At 42.9% G+C, this 17,198-nt stretch overlaps 2 long non-coding RNA genes across 4 annotated transcripts in view; one reads left to right on the top strand and one right to left on the bottom strand.

The window, feature by feature from the left end:
- Positions 1–148, bottom strand: part of LOC138752635 (uncharacterized) — a 68,383-nt gene extending 68,235 nt beyond the window's left edge. Inside the window, exon 1 of the long non-coding RNA XR_011350794.1 lies at positions 56–148. This is a non-coding gene — a long non-coding RNA (uncharacterized lncRNA). The remainder of the gene's footprint in view (positions 1–55) is intronic.
- Positions 149–337: 189 nt separating this feature from the next.
- LOC138752633 (uncharacterized) overlaps positions 338–17,198 on the top strand; it is a 45,965-nt gene continuing 29,104 nt past the window's right edge. For 2 of the 3 annotated variants that reach the window (XR_011350792.1, XR_011350789.1), the window contains exon 1: positions 338–522. This is a non-coding gene — a long non-coding RNA (uncharacterized lncRNA). Of the gene's footprint in view, positions 523–6,480; positions 6,567–17,198 lie in introns of those variants that run through there. The other variant, XR_011350790.1, reaches the window with a different exon arrangement.

Below are 17,198 nucleotides of genomic sequence, written 5' to 3'. Positions count from 1 at the left end.
GTCTTCCACTTGACATAAAGCTTGCCAATCTATTATATCAAGAAATTCAGATTACCTTATGCCTTCCGTAACATTTCTCTAATATCAGCAGAATACATGCTTTTCTAAACTGACTTTCTCTGCAGTTCTAAGTCTGCAAACTACTTTACCAACCCACAAACTTCTAAATATAAAGTAAGTCTCAATTGCAAATGTTGCCTGAATAAATATGTCACTGTGCCGAGATCATCAGAGATAATTATGACAAACATTATGTGACAATGAGGTGAAGTCACAGCGTGAGGAGGAGGTGTGTAATTTTTAAAACTTTGTTCTATCAGATAAAAGTTTCAAGTGAACTGTCACCCATTTACCTCTTAATTGAAACTTATTTCCATTGAAATGATTTTTTTCCCCGAGGGTTCATTACAGTAACAGTAAAAATAAGCAGGATTCAAGGCAAACCTCAGTCACAGAAATCAGCGATCAATCGATCTACCAACAGGTCAGGAGTAGCTGAAAATCTCAACAGCAGCACAAAAGGTGACAATATGGGACTGGTCCACAAATTAAAATTGTTAATTGGGACAAGGCCCAATTTGGCAGCAGTTCTCAGCAACTTGCAACATTTGGTTGGTAGCAGCTGTTTTCAGGTTTTGGGATGGCTAGCAAGCAGGAAGCTTTTAAAAGTAAGCTAGCTGGGTCACCCTGTTGGCAGGGTCATCCTGTTAGGGTCTGATATCATTATGGTATGATAGCTTTCCTCTTGTTCTCATATCATTTTGAAACAAAGACCAGCATTCTGTTTTTCTTCTTCATTATTTCCTGTACTTGTATGTTACCTTTTAATGATTTTCATAAAATATGATTCATGTCTTTCGGTACACCAGCATCTTTAAATCTCTGGCCATTTTAAAATTCACTTTTCTAAATTTTCCACCAAATTTGACAATCACACTTTTTTGCATAAAATATTCCTTCCACCAAGTCCTTGTTCATTCACAGAGCCTTTGAGTCTCTGTATGTCCTTCACATTCTCCCATTTACCCAAGTATCATTAACAAAAGTATATATGATGATTCTTCCCTTTATCAAAATCACTGGAAGAGACTGTAAACAGCTGGGGCCCAACACTGATCCCTGCAGCAACCATTAGTCACACATTCTCAAGCAAATTTATTCCATTTATTCCTATTTAAAATTTCTACATCAGTGTAGTTCTAATTTGAAGCAATGGTTGAGCAAACTAGAAATTTCATTTATCCAGAGATGTGCACTTTTAATTTTAAACAAAAAATAGATATACAGCATAGTTACAGACCATTTCGGCCCATGAATCTGTGTCGCCCAATTTACACTTAATTAACTTACGGCCCTGGTACATTTTTGAATGGTAGGAGGAAACTGGAGCCCCATGGAAAACCATTGCAGACACAGGGAGAATGTACCAACTCCTTAGATACAGCATGGGATTTGAACTCTGGTCCCAATCGCTGGCACTGTAAAGGTGTTGTGCTAACTTACGCCAGCCATTCCACCCCAAACTGTTTTAGGTTTATACATAGATTGTAGCACTTTCTTAGCTTTAGCTGTGGCATTCAACCAAATAAAATGTGGCAATTTGTCTTTTTAAGTCAAATGTAACACAGATGTAATATTTTGTCATTTTTCTGTTGTGCGTGCTAAGAAGAAAGCGTACAACTTTCAACATTTTAAATTTAAATCTAATGAAACCAGTTTTTGTAGAATGGTGGCAAATTAATTTTTACCTTGCATTTACAATTAATTGATAATAACATTCACCTAATATCTAATTATTGTCAGTCATTGTACATCAGAGTAGAAACTCCTGTCCTATATGGTTCCATTTCAAGTATGTTTCTGGGGGAGGTTCACATCCATCACAATAAAAGGCAAAGATGAGATTTCAATTTTCATTTTTATCTCAATTGTGCTTTGCAAATATGAAACACGTGACAGATATTTCTTCTTTTGACGTGAGCTGAATTGAAACATTATTAGAGGTTCAGGGCCATGTCGTAAGGACTATCTGAATTCATAAACAATACCTTAATTTCAATGTTTTTACCAATAAGTAATATTTGTATCTCTTTTGTGGTGAAAAGGGACTTTGACTACAACATACCAAGTATTGACAAACCAGTGATCATCTCAATTTCCCTCATCATATTTTCCTCATCCTACAGATGTAGAAAATTAAATTCAGCTGCATTATCGAATAAGATTAGAATCATTCCCAATGGTTTTGAACTGCTACTGAAAAGGAATTCCCTTTCCTTTTCCTTGTTTTATCAAGGTCTATGTGTTCTGCCAAACAGATTAGATGCTCTGTATTAACACTCTCAATTAACTGACTCCATCTGGACCCAAACAGGGAGTTCAGGACCTGTATGAATCCAATTCTGAATGAAGAGAGGTGATGCTCAACATCAGCCTTTTCTGTTTTACTTAACTAATGCAAATGAATAGCCAAGTGCGTTTCTACATGCAGAGATCTGGACCATCAGTTCGCAGAGGCCTCATTAGTACCATGAGTTATTGTGCTAAGGACATCATGAACAGTCAATTTCTTAGAATTTACTTTCCCATAAAGAATATTTACAGGATGATATTGATTGTAATAGAGGGTCAATATGTAAACACAGTTCATGAGCAGAACAACTCTCAAGATAACTAACCAATTAGAAGTATTGGTCCAGGGAGGAGAGCTGCTAATTGGTTGATGCTCATTGTATCTATCTGTATGATGAAGTTGGAGGAGAAAGGTAAACCACACTTGAATTGGCTTAAAAATCAATAATTCGGGCATGGGAAAGAGAAGTTGTGGTTAGGTGCATTCAACATTATGCAGTCCAGGACCGAAACATATCCGGAAATCTATATCTGGTCATCGCACTAAATGTATTCAATAGTTGGTGTAAGCAGGCTGTCCCTGAAATCCATTTAGTTTAAGTGAATGAAAAGAATTTTAGAGCCAGAACACAGCACACTAGAATACATACTCGTGTAATAGTTGATTCCATGTAATGGTTGCCACCCCCTTTTTTTGGACCAAAAATCACATGTTTACCGTATGAAATGTGTGAAAATTAACCCCTCTCATTTTGGCCCCAACCTCCAGCCCATCCAACCTCCTGACATCCTGACCGTGAACCCATGCCTTGGCTGCCCACCCTCTGAGCTCCCGACCCTTCTACCACCCGCCCATCTGAGCTCTTGATGCCCCGACCACCTGCCCACCATAGCTCCTGAAGCCCTGACCACGGATCCTCATCCCGGACTCCTGCCCACGGGCTCCTGATGCCCCAGCCAAAGACTCTCTCCTAGGCCCCAGCTGCCCACCCATCCAATATGCCAACACCACAAATGTGGACTTACCACCCAGACCTGGCCATCCGAGTTCCAAATGACTGGAACAATGCAGGTTCTTACCGTGATCGTAAATCGTATCCATGTAAAAAAAATGACGCCCCTTCCCCTCAATATTTGAGCCAAACAATTGGTCCCCAATACTCAAAACATGACTATATATAGTAATTCTGCTTTATAATGTCTCAACCGGCTGTGAGTTGCCAGTCATCAAGAAGACTTAACTATCCAAGTCTAATATACATTCCAAAGTTCCAGCATAAAAAAAAACAATGATCAATACAATTTTGTCAGGTCTGCAAACTCAAAGGTAGCTATCTGGTATCACATTTTAATAGTATAAAATATAAAGATAATGTATGAAGTTAAATAACTCCTATTGATTAGCTGATGATTACAAGTCCTCTTTTTGCACTGACTGGAAAGGAAAATAAAGCTGATCTGTCGCAGGATGCTGATTCACGATGGACTAAAATGTGTTCAGAACATATAACTCAGAACATTGCAGCACAGTATAGACTCTTCGTCCCATGATGTTGTGCTGACATGTATATACTGTACCTAGTAAAAAAAATACCCTCCCTACCTTACAACCTTCTATATTTCGTTCATCTATGTGCCTAAGGATCACTTAAATGCCCCTACTGTTCCAGCCTCCACCACCACACCAGCAATGTATTCCAGGCACCCATAAATCTCTGTGTAAACAACTTACCCCTGATGCCTTTTTCATCCCTTCACTTTGTACAGATGCCCTCTGGTGTTTGCTACTCCTGCTCTGGGTAAAAGATGCTACTGTCTACTTTATCTCTGCTTGTCAAAATCTTGTCGACCTGTATTGTCACTTCTCATCTTTCTTTGCTCAAAAGAGAAAAGCCTTAGATCTGTGAAACTTGCATCCTAAGACATATTTTCCAATCCAGGCAGCATCCTGGTAAATCTCCTCTGCACCCTCTCCATAGTTTTCACATCATTCCTGTAATGAAGTGACCAAAATTGAACACAATGATCTAAGTGTGGTTTCACTAAATTTGTAGAGTTGCAACATGACCTCTCGACTCTTGAACTCAATCCCCCTATTAATGAAGACACGTCAAACAGCTTAACTACTTTCACCTGAGCTTTCTCTGCAGACTCCTCCACATCAGGTGGCAGGACAAAGTCCCTGACACAGAAATCCTGGAATGAGCTGGGCTCTGCAGTGTCTATACCCTCCTGCTGAAAGTTCAAGCCTGGTGGGCTGGACATGTGGTCAGAATGCCAGACAGTCGATAGCCTAAGCAGCTGCTTGACAGAGAACTGTGTCAGGGCAAGCATTCAGTTGGGGGGGCAGAAGAGACATTGCAAAGACAACAACACGCGGGAGATGTTTTCCCTTGACCGTCCAGCATGGTGCAACAGGATCAACTCAGGAGCCTGTGCAGCTAAAGTCAGGCGCATCATCAAGGCACAACGAAAGTGTGCTGTGCGCAAGGCCCGAGCAGCATCCACTGCCATGACAGCACCTACCCACTTGTGTCCCATGTGGGCAAGCCTTCAGGGCCTGGATTGGTCTCACCAGTCACTCCGGACCCACAGGCACCAATTTCCCATTTGATTTTAAAGTTATGGTCATCTTCAACTATGAAAGACGAACAACAACAATGAAGTCCAACAGCCCATAGGCCTTTCTAACTAACCTACTAACCTGCAAGGTGACCTTGAGTGATCTTTGTATTTTGATCACAATGTCCCTCTTTTCTTTCATACTTTTAAGTATCCTAACATTAACCATGTACAGTACTCTGCCTTCAAGTATGACCTTCCAAAATGCATCATCTCACATTTATCTGGATTGAACTCCATTTTCCACTGGTTTGCCCAATTCTGCATCCTTTTATCTTGTCTATAGTGTTGCTAAATTTCAGGGAGTTGTATTTGCCATCATCAAAATGATCCCCCCACTGAGAAATCTGACACCTGACCCAATACTAGATCCAGCCTGGCCTCTCCTCTCATCAGATGGTCCATATACTGTGTCAGGAATGATCCTATAAAAACAACCCTGTCATTTCTGCACCATCCCAAAATCTGACTACCTATCTTTTCCTCAGTGTCCTGATGGATATTTGGTGGCCTACAGACTCCTCCAGTTCTGTGATTGCACCCTTCCTTTTTCTGATATCCACACCGACCCAGAGGACACTCCCTTTATATCATCCTCAATTTCGAAAGCTGTGATACTATTCATGACCAGTAATGCTACTTCCTCCTTTTACCTCCTATCCTATCCCTTTTAAAACCACTAAAACCCAGTAACTGTATCAGCCATTCCTATCCTTGTGTCAGCCAAGATTATGTAATGGCTTGTATTGTGAAGGGTCGTGGCTGTCACGTGACAGCACTGCCCACAACCTGGTTGAAAAACAGACCAGCTGCCAATAAAAGTTTGGCCCCGCTCCACCCATTAGTGGACACCTTGCTGTTGGCACATTTAATTTCTTTTGTACTTGGTCTTGGGGCATTGGCCTTTGTAATTGAAAACCTTGCTGTCACTGAGCCAAACACCCTGTAAATAACCTAGACAGGACCCTCCAGCCCTATAAAACATGCCACATGTGGTTGGCTCACTCTCTTTGTCATCTTTGAGGGACCACCCTACTTCACTCCAGGCCAAGTACCGTGGAATGGTGCTGAAAAAATCATTGGTAAGATGTGCACTGTTTAAGGGTTGGGAGCATTTTAGTTAGTGTCCTTAAGTAGCATAGAGCTGAGCCTGACACTGAGTTGGTGGATAACAGGAATCATCTCATTTTTTTCCTTGATTGTTGTATGTACCCAGTTCACTGTGTATGTTTGCATGTATTTTATTCCTAGTGTGATTTTCCCATGTTTGCTATTAACTGTGCATATGTGATTTATTCCCGTTATCATTTTCCCATGCTCATATTTTGAAAATAAAGTCATTTACTAGCAGGGTTCAGTATCATTGCTTTTGAGACTCATCAAAGATGTTTTATTCACTTACAGCATGGCCATAACATCATAATCCCATGAACTATGACCAGAAGTTTTTGGGAGGAATATAGGGTACCAGCAACAGGGTATCAGTCACTTGACCTCATACCCTGTTGTTGGACTCACCACTGAATCCAATAATAAATGTAAATGCCCTTGGTCCAATAGACTTCATACCTGACCTTTTGGCCTTAAGATGAGTAAGTATTTTGCTCCATTGTTTAAAATTGGTCACTGGCTACTGTCCACTGGCATTGATTAAAAATGTATATACTTGCAAAAGTATTTTTAAAAATTCTTCATTGTACGTTATCCCTATGATGTGAATTATTTTTCATTGGTAAAGTTTATTAATCATTATTTTGCAGTTTTTGTTCAATTTTTGTCTTTATCGATTTTAAATCTTTGAAGCTGCCATGAAAATGGTTGTGGACTTCAGGAAGAAGTCAGAGGACATGACCCTGTCCTCATTGAGGGCTCAGTAGTGGGGAGCGTCAAGAACTTCAAATTCCTGGGTATCAACATCTCTGAGGATCTATCCTGGAGCCTCCACATTGATACAATCTTAAAGAAGGCTTGCCAGCAGCTATACATTTAGAGGCGTCTGATGTGGTTTGGTATATCACTGAAAACTCTTGTAACCTTCTATAGGTGTACTATGGAGAGCATTCTGGCTGGTTGCATCACTATCTGGTATGGAGTTGCCAATTCTCAGGACAAGGATAAACTCCCGAGGGTTGCTAACTTGGTCTGCGACATTACAGGCATCAAACATCACTCCATCAAGGACATCTACATGAGGCAGCATCATAAAAAAACAGCTTCTATCCTCAAAGATCCCCTCTAATAACTTACCCATCCCTGATGCTTGCCTTACTAGCTTGTGTCGCTGTGTGGTATCCTAAGCTTTTCCTTGCAATATTTGGTATTTTTTTCAAATGAAGGCACATCATTATCTACCCTTCAGTTTTCTGGTCCCTCATCCTTGGCTAACAATAATGTAAACATCCTGGTTACAGCTCTGCAATCTTTTCCTAAGGAGGCAGTAGAAACTGCTGCCTTGAATGGCTTTAAGTCACTGAAATATTTCTGAAGAATAGAGAAATTAAGGGTGATTGAGGACAGATGTGTAAGTGGAGCAGAGTCTGAGACCAGATCTGCCATGATCTTATTGAATGGCAGAGCAGGCTTGATGGTCCAGATGGCCGACTCCTGATCTTATTTCTATTCTTGTATTGTCAACATCATATGCCTTAATCTTCTGAAGAGAACCTTGTCAAATGCCGCATGGAGGTCTAAGTGGGCAACATCCACTACCTTACCCTCAATCACCTTCATCATCTTCTCGAATAAAAGTCAATCTGATTTATATGGTGTGACCTTTTCTGCACAAAGCTTCATGACTTCACCGCATGACAACATTTTAATCTCACACAAGTCATCATGAAACATACCAAAAGTGGGAGTACATCAAAGGGATGCAATACTAGATAGCATTCTCAAAGGCCATTGGTAACTTTGTGCTTGGGTAGTTTTGTTGCAATTGATGGGAGAGTATTGCTTTAGAAAACCTTCCAGTGCTCAGCCACCGTCCACTCCAAGAGCACCAAAATGGAACATCCTTAACCTTAAATAAGAACACTTCCCTACCAATTTTATAAAATATGATAGATGCTTAGATAAATAACTTCACAAAATTATGAATGGACAGAGATATTTGAAGATAATACAAAGCAGGTGACAACAAAATGTTTCCTCTCTGATGGTTTTTAATTACACTTTGGAAGATACGACCAATAATACATCATAGATATAATTGTAATATTACTTCTTAGGCTACACCCCAGTGGCGGATTGACTATTAGACCTAGTAGGCTGAAGCCTTGGAGCCCAGAGGGTAAAGGGGCCTGAGCCACCCGAGATATTTCAGTACTTAACTTTTGTATGTTATTTTCATCACACATACTATTTTGTTATAAAAATTTAGCTTCAAACATAAAACATTTTGAAGTAAACAAGTAAAATGCTTTAAGGACTTACTTTGACTGGAAACCACAGCATACAAACAATACGGAAGCAGAGAGAAAGATAAGGTTTTTTTTTACATTACATTAGGTTTCACCTGTTATTTTGTAGGTTATTTTTTGGGGTCTAGGATCGCTCAAAATATTTTCCAGTATAAATTAATAGTAATTGCTTCTTCGCTTTACACCATTTTGTCCAACAAAAAGTTTCATAGAAATGCTCTACTTTTGGATAACGGGGAATACCTGTGTCTGGGCCAAACGTGATGTCGAAATCAAACTAAAACTCTGCATTTGATAAATATCCTCTATCCCCTTCATAGTCAAGTGTCTCTAAAATGTTACCCTTATATCAGCTTTTGCCACTAGCCCTAGCTGCCTCCTCCTGGCACCCACCACTCAAGATATTCCCTGCACATATCATTAAACTTACTCCCCTTTCCTTTAATACATTTTCTCTTGTGCATATGGCACTTTTACCTCTCATTATTTTATAAACAAAGATGTTGGAATTCAATAAATTGAAATGTCTATCAAATATAGCTGGTCTCCCTTCATAAAACTTTCGTCCTGTTTCACAAAGACAAAAAAGCTCAAGTATCGGAGCGACAAAATCCCATGTGTGTTTTATTAATGCTACTCTTGGTAAAATTCACCAAACATGAATAAAACATGAAATCAAACCTTGCTGCAGAAATGCGAATGAATCTGTAAATATTATCAGAGAGATTAAACAAGTCACACAAAAGGAATTCAATTAGTTAGTTCTATTAAATTAATCAGATTATGGAAATATCCAGGCATGAGGGATTTGGAACCAACCTAAGTATTTACTTCAGTGATTTCCACACAAATCAAGGTTTTCAATTACATTTTGGAGGCATTGAAAATACTTCAGTGTGGATGATTATTTGGTTGAAATGTCTCAGACGTACGGTAACCATAGCACTATTCCAAGACTACCAAAGATCTCCACAGACTATTAAAATACATAACTGTGAATATTTACCTTTTATATTTCTTATCTTCTTTATTCATGAGTCAAGTTTGAGTTTACTGTCATGAGGTACAGAGAGAAAGTTTGTTTTGCTGCCATTCCAGCTCTTTAACCTACATAGAATTTGGTGTAAATACAAAATGCAGAGTGCGGAGTTACAGAAAGAGATTAATACAGAACAAAGGCAACATTACTTTGCTAGAGTAGGGGTAATTCATTATGGGAAAGGAAATGTTCTTGAATCTGGTGATGGTGATCACATACTTGTGATTCTTCTTCCCAATGGGAGGATGATGAAGGGAGTGTGTCCAGGGTGTGATGAGTCCTTTCGTTTGTAATCTACTTTTCTAACCAGTGTGGAGTTGGTGGAAGAGGGGAGGGGTTGTGTGATGGACTGAACTATGTTCACATCTCTCTACAATTTTTTGCAGACTTAAATCAATTCCCATATCATGCTGTGATAGATCCTGATGGGATAGCATCTGTAGAAGTTAAGAGATGCATGTGACATACCAAATCAAAGTAAAAGCTCTGGTGCACTTTCTTGGCCTTAGGATCAGTGTTGATGGACTAGATTAAGTCATTGGAGACATTTACTCTTTGAAGCGTAAAACTGTGCACAATCTCTACGTCAGAACTTTTAATGAACAATGGTGAATGAGCTCCACCCTTATACCGGTTGTCTATTCCCAGCTCTTGTTTTGTGCACATTAAGAAAGAGGTCAAGAGGTTGTGTCCCTACATTCTCCTTTTTAACTATCTCCCTCAAAGGATAGTGGAAGGAAGTCCTTGAATATTGTTAATACATGGGTAGATAAATGCTTGATTAATAATGGGGTGAAATATTACCAGGAATAGACAGTGATGTGGAATTGAGGTACAAACAGATCAGCCAAGACTTGATTGTGGTGAATGGCAGAGAAGGCTCAAAGGGCCAAATAATGTGCTCCTGTGACAAATTCACATATTTTTCTATAATCTTTCACTAACTGGCCAGTAGTTTCCCATACTTCTTTACATCATAACTTGCGGGAGGAAACATATCTTGGGAGGAGAGGAAGATAAGCGAGGATGGCCACACTCCTGAATCTGATCCACCATTCAATTAGATCAGGGTTGATCAGTATCTTAGCTCAATCTACTCAATTGGTTCCACATCCTTTAGTACCTTGACTAATAATAATCCATCAGTGTCAGTTTGCAATTGACCCAGTGTTGGCAGCCTTTTAGGGAAAATAATTTTAGATATTCCATACCTTTTGTTGGACAAGCTTTTTCCAAACATTATCCTTAAATGAGTCAACACTAATTTTAAAAGCATTCCTTCTTGACCTGATTTCCCAAAGAGAGGAAATATAGCAAATTGATTCAGCTCCTTTAATAATTTTCTTGCTATCCAGTGTGTTTGCTTTCTCTTGGAGATCTGACTCTCTCCCCCATACCAAACCTGCACTGTTTGGATGACTAATTAAGTATTGTAAACAGCGTCTAGTGTGTAGGAGTGTAGTAGAATCTGGAGGATTAGTGTAAAAATGGACGTTTGACAGTTAGTAAGATAAAAAAAGGCTGCTTCATTGCTTTATCTCTTTATGATTCATTTTGAACATTGATATCACATGTGCAGATAGGCCAAGTAAGAATCTCTCAGAAGAAATTTAATCAGCTGACAGAAATCTGCTTTACATTTATTAATATCAAAAATACTCGGGGTTAAGGAAGATCCAAAATCCAGTGTGACTCTTAATAAAACATATTGATATTGCTTCTCCTGAATGCTGAGGCAGCAGATAATACACACAGAACCAATATTCTTGTGGCTGCATCTTTTATTTATAATAAAGTGGCTGAACACAATAAAGATTAGGTTGCACAGAGCACAAAAAATACAGTTATTGATTTACACCTTGCATTATTTTTCACACCTGAGACCTCTACTTATCTCAGTGGCTAAAAGCAAATGGAAAGAAATAGCATTTATGCTCAATTATATTAGTTAACTAAAATACATATCCTTGGAAAACTGTGATCCAAGGTAAATGTATGATGGACTTGAGCAAAGCAGGTCCTTCATTCAAGGTGATTAACTCAAATAAAAACATTGTTACTGATCGAGACAAATAGAATTGGTGCTGGACAGAATAATATAATAAGCTTATCCATGTGAAATGAATTACCTTGATCCTACGTTGTGCAGTCTTTAGATTGCTAAGGTATTTGTTATGGAGCCAAAAATGGGTTTGGAAAGACATTCACCTCCTGGGATTGGAAAAGATCGCAAGATAATATAGAATTCTATAGGTTGAAAAGAAGAACCAAGAGCCAAGGTGCTTAAATAGCTGCATGACGGCTCATATCTGGTCTTCTTTTCTTTGGCTTGGCTTCGCGGACGAAGATTTATGGAGGGGGTAAATGTCCACGTCAGCTGTAGGCTCGTTTGTGGCTGACAAGTACGATGCGGGGCAGGCAGACACGGTTGCAGTGGTTGCAGGGGAAAATTGGTTGGTTGGGGTTGGGTGTTGGGATTTTCCTCCTTTGCCTTTTGTCAGTGAGCTGGGCTCTGCGGTCTTCTTCAAAGGAGGTTGCTGCCCGCCAAACTGTGAGGCGCCAAGATGCACGGTTTGAGGTGATATCAGCCCACTGGCGGTGGTCAATGTGGCAGGCACCAAGAGATTTCTTTAGGCAGTCCTTGTACCTTTTCTTTGGTGCACCTCTGTCACGGTGGCCAGTGGAGAGCTCGCCATATAACATGATCTTGGGAAGGCGATGGTCCTCCATTCTGGAGACGTGACCCACCCAGCGCAGCTGGATCTTCAGCAGCGTGGACTCGATGCTGTCGACCTCTGCCATCTCGAGTACTTTGATGTTAGGGATGAAAGCGCTCCAATGAATGTTGAGAATGGAGCAGAGACAACGCTGGTGGAAGCGTTCTAGGAGCTGTAGGTGATGCCGGTAGAGGACCCATGATTCGGAGCCGAACAGGAGTGTGGGTATGACAAGGGCTCTGTATACGCTTATCTTTGTGAGGATTTTCAGTTGGTTGTTTTTCCAGACTCTTTTGTGTAGTCTTCCAAAGGCGCTATTTGCCTTGGCGAGTTTGTTGTCTATCTCATTGTCGATCCTTGCATCTGATGAAATGGTGCAGCCGAGATAGGTAAACTGGTTGACCGTATTGAGTTTTGTGTGCCCGATGGAGATGTGGGGGGGCTGGTAGTCATTGTGGGGAGCTGGCTGATGGAGGACCTCAGTTTTCTTCAGGCTGATTTCCAGGCCAAACATTTTGGCAGTTTCCGCAAAACAGGACGTCAAGCGCTGAAGAGCTGGCTCTGAATGGGCAACTAAAGCGGCATCATCTGCAAAGAGTAGTTCACGGACAAGTTGCTCTTGTGTCTTGGTGTGAGCTTGCAGGCGCCTCAGATTGAAGAGACTGCCATCCGTGCGGTACCGGATGTAAACAGCGTCTTCATTGTTGAGGTCCTTCATGGCTTGGTTCAGCATCATGCTGAAGAAGATTGAAAAGAGGGTTGGTGCGAGAACACAGCCTTGCTTCATGCCATTGTTAATGGAGAAGGGTTCAGAGAGCTCATTGCTGTATCTGACCCGACCTTGTTGGTTTTCGTGCAGTTGGATAATCATGTTGAGGAACTTTGGGGGACATCCGATGCACTCTAGTATTTGCCAAAGCCCTTTCCTGCTCACGGTGTCGAAGGCTTTGGTGAGGTCAACAAAGGTGATGTAGAGTCCTTTGTTTTGTTCTCTGCACTTTTCTTGGAGCTGTCTGAGGGCAAAGACCATGTCAGTAGTTCCTCTGTTTGCACGAAACCCGCACTGTGATTCTGGGAGAATATTCTCGGCGACTCTAGGTATTATTCTATTTAGGAGAATCCTAGTGAAGATTTTGCCTGCAATGGAGAGCAGCGTGATTCCCCTGTAATTTGAGCAGTCTGATTTCTCGCCTTTGTTTTTGTACAGGTGATGATGGTGGCATCACGAAGGTTCTGAGGCAGTTTTCCTTGGTCCCAACAAAGCTTGAAAAACTCATGCAACTTGGCATGCAGAGTTTTGCCGCCAGCCTTCCAGACATCTGGGGGGGATTCCATCCATACCTGCTGCTTTGCCACTTTTCAGTTGTTCGATTGCCTTATATGTCTCATCCTGGGTGAGGACCTCATCCAGCTCTAGCCTTAGGGGCTGTTGAGGGAGCTGGAGCAGGGCGGAATCTTGGACTGAGCGGTTGGCACTGAAAAGAGATTGGAAGTGTTCTGACCATCGGTTGAGGATGGAGATCTTGTCGCTGAGGAGGACTTTGCCGTCTGAGCTGCGCAGTGGTTTTTGGACTTGGGGTGAGGGGCCGTACACAGCCTTTAGAGCCTCGTAGAAACCCCTGAAGTCGCCAATGTCCACGCTGAGCTGGGTTCGTTTGGCGAGGCATCTCCCGGAGTTTGCGCTGAAGATGGCTGCATGCGCGACGGAAGGCTTGTTTTTTCTATGGACAGGACGGCTTTGTAAGGTGAGCCTGGTGGGCAGCTCGCTTCTTTGCCAGCAGCTCCTGGATTTCCTGGCTGTTTTCGTCGAACCAGTCCTTGTTTTTCCTGGAGGAGAAGCCCAGTACCTCTTCAGTGGATTGCAGTATGGTAGTCTTCCACTGATCCCAGAGGGTTTCAGGGGACGGGTCCGTGAGGCGGATTGCATCGTCGAGCTTTGCTTTGAGGTTTGCCTGGAAGTTTCCTCTCGCTTCGTCTGACTGCAGGTTTCCAACATTGAACCTCTTTCTGGGAGCTTTACTGTTCCTGGGCTTTGGCTTGAAGTGAAGGTTGAGCTTGCAGTGAACCAGCCGGTGGTCAGTGTGGTATTCCGCGCTGGGCTTGACCCTGGTGTGGAGCACATCTCGTTTGTCACTTTCTCGCACCAGGATGTAGTCCAGGAGGTGCCAGTGTTTGGATCGGGGATGCATCCAGGTGGTCTTAAGGCTGTCCCTCTGCTGAAAAAGGGTGTTTGTAATGACAAGCCGCTCTTCTGCGCAGAGCTCCAACAGGAGGCGCCCATTGTCGTTGCACTTGCCGACACCATGCTTGCCCAGGATTCCTGGCCAGGTTTCTAAGTCTTTGCCAACGCGAGCATTGAAGTCGCCAAGGATGACAACCTTGTCGGCTGTAGGGGTGCGTTGGATGAGGTTGCGCAGGTCAGTGTAGAACTTGTCCTTTTCTGCTGGTTCCACCTGGAGGGTTGGAGCATAGACACTGATGAGGGTGATGCAACGCTTGTTTTGAAGGGGGAGTCGCATGGACATGATTCGGTCCGAGTGGCCTGTTGGAAGGTTTTCGAGTTTGGAGGCAATGAAGTTCTTGACCATGAAGCCTACACCAGATAGGCGTCGTTCATCCGAAGTCTTTCCAGACCAGTAGAGTGTGTAGCCCACGCCGCGTTCTTGGAGGCTACCTACATCTGCCAGGCGGACTTCACTGAGAGCGGCTATGTCAATGTCAAGTCTGAGGAGTTCATGTGCAATGAGGGCAGACCGACGTTCAGGTCGGTGGCTGTCAGCCTTGTCAAGCATGGTTCTGATGTTCCAGCATGCTAGCTTGAGTTTGTGAGCATCTTTTGAGGGGGAGGACGTGGAGGGGGAGGACGTGGACCTGTCCTCGGGCCTGCGCAAAGGAGCTTTTAGGTGGAGTGCAGTGCGCGCAGTACTGGCCCCACCCTTTACACCCATGGTTCGTGTGCCGTGGCCAAGCAAGCTGGGACGTGGCAGCGAGGTCCTTGGGTCATAGGTTTTATATCAGAGTGGCCTTCTCCTATGCAGGTTTCTTACCCGGGCTGGAGGGGCCTGCCTCCCCTCCTAGGTCGGTCCATACTGCACGGACTGGGGCTGGGGGCGCCATTGCTTTCCCTGTGCCCGGACTGGGGCCGCCGCCTCCAACTCTCTGTCCGGACCGGGGCCTCTGCCTGCCTCACTCGACCGAGGCCGGGGCCGCCGTCTCCTCACTCGACCGAGGCCGGGGCCGCTGTCTCCCCCTTGCTCCTGCCCGGATCGGGGCCGCCGCCGCCTACCCTCAGCCCGGACCGGGGCCAGGGCCGCCGCTGCTCTCCCTGTGCCCGGACCGGGGCCGCCGCCTCCCACTCTCTGCCCGGACCGGGGCCTCCTCCTGCCTCACTCGACCGAGGCCGGGGCCGCCGTCTCCCCCTTGTTCCTGCCCGGATCGGGGCCACCGCCGCCTACCCTCAGCCCGGACCGGGGCCGGGGCCGCCGCTGCTCTCCCTGTGCCCGGACCGGGGCTGCCGCCTCCCACTCTCTGCCCGGTCCGGGGCCGCCTCCTGCCTCACTCGACCGAGGCCTGGTCCGCCATCTCCCCTAATCATAGGACAAAGGAACATCTTAAGGCTGATCTTTAAGAGTGAAATTTCAATGAGTACAGATTAATTTTTAGTTCTCTATGCTTTTTTCTACCCTTAGAGCTGCAGCTGTCTTCTGAGCAGACATTTGCATCAAATGGCCTATAATATTCTTCTGTAGAATAGTGGTTTGTATCCCTGATGGTCATGCAGGAAACCAGGGTTCAACTCCTCGCTAGGGAAGAAAATATTTGCATGGCTCAGTTAGCATAACAATTACACAATGCTATTACAGTGCCAGTAACCTGGGTTCAAATCCGGTGCTATCTGTCAGGAGTTTTTATGTTCTACCTGTGTCTGCATGGGTTTCCTCCGTGTGCTCCAGTTTCCTCCAACCCTTCAAAAAAAATGTACATGGGTTGTAGGTTAATTGGGATATTTGGATGGTATATATACCATCCAAATGTTAAACAAAACATTTTAAATGTTAAACAAAACCATAATGCCTTCTATAAACAATATGCAACATCAGTAAGCAGGAAAAATCACAACTCTCTTCAACCAACTAAAGTATTCTCTCTGAACTACAAGTTATGAACCAGGAACTAACATGTAAATTGTGCACAAAAACAAAGAATGCAAAAGGAAGATAGGATTAAAAGGAAGAGAACACTGAAGCAAAACATTCATTAAAGACCTCCCCTACTGACTCCAGGAACATGTGTCATCCCTGAGCGGTCCCACCCTCACTCCAATCATCAGGCCACGTGTCGAACACCTGGAAGTTTTACTGAATCCTACATGTCAAGGCATTCTCTGGTTTCCTTCTGGTTCCTTCTAAAGTTCCATCCTGACTCAAATAATTCTCATGAGACCTGCCTAATTTTTGCTTCCTAAATCTTATGCATGCTTCCTTCCTCTTTACTAACTATTCCACCTCTCTTAACAGCTATGATTTGCTGTAACCTACCATCCTTTCCCTGTCTCAGTGTGATATACTGGCCCATGAATACCCTCCACATATCTAGTGTGCATTTCCCTGAGAACATCTGTTTCCAATGTACACCCCCACGTTCCTGCCTGATTCTATTATAATTAGCCCTTTCCCAATTAAACACTTGCCAATTTTGTATGCTGCTCTCATTGTCCATTCCCTCATTAGTGTTCAGGGAGCTGTGGTCACTAGCTCTGAAATGCTCACCCACCAAGAGGTCTATCATCTGACCTGCTTCGTTGCCCAGTACTAGATCCATTATGGCCTCTCCTCCAGTTGGCCTGTCTGAAACATTAAAGAAAGATAGAAAAATCACAAAGGAAAAATGAGCATGGATTTTGGCAATTAAAAGAAATGTCAAGGAAACGAAAAGTGATTCACCAAGTTGTGAAAATGAAAGAAGAGGAATATTAAATGTAAGCAATTAAAAAAAAATAGAAATGACAAATATTATAGAAGAGAGGAAGTTCAGAAGCAAGCTAATTGC

Source organism: Narcine bancroftii, chromosome 2, assembly GCF_036971445.1.
Source record: "Narcine bancroftii isolate sNarBan1 chromosome 2, sNarBan1.hap1, whole genome shotgun sequence".
Lineage (NCBI taxonomy): Eukaryota > Metazoa > Chordata > Chondrichthyes > Torpediniformes > Narcinidae > Narcine > Narcine bancroftii.
This window is presented reverse-complemented; position numbering and strand designations above follow the sequence as displayed.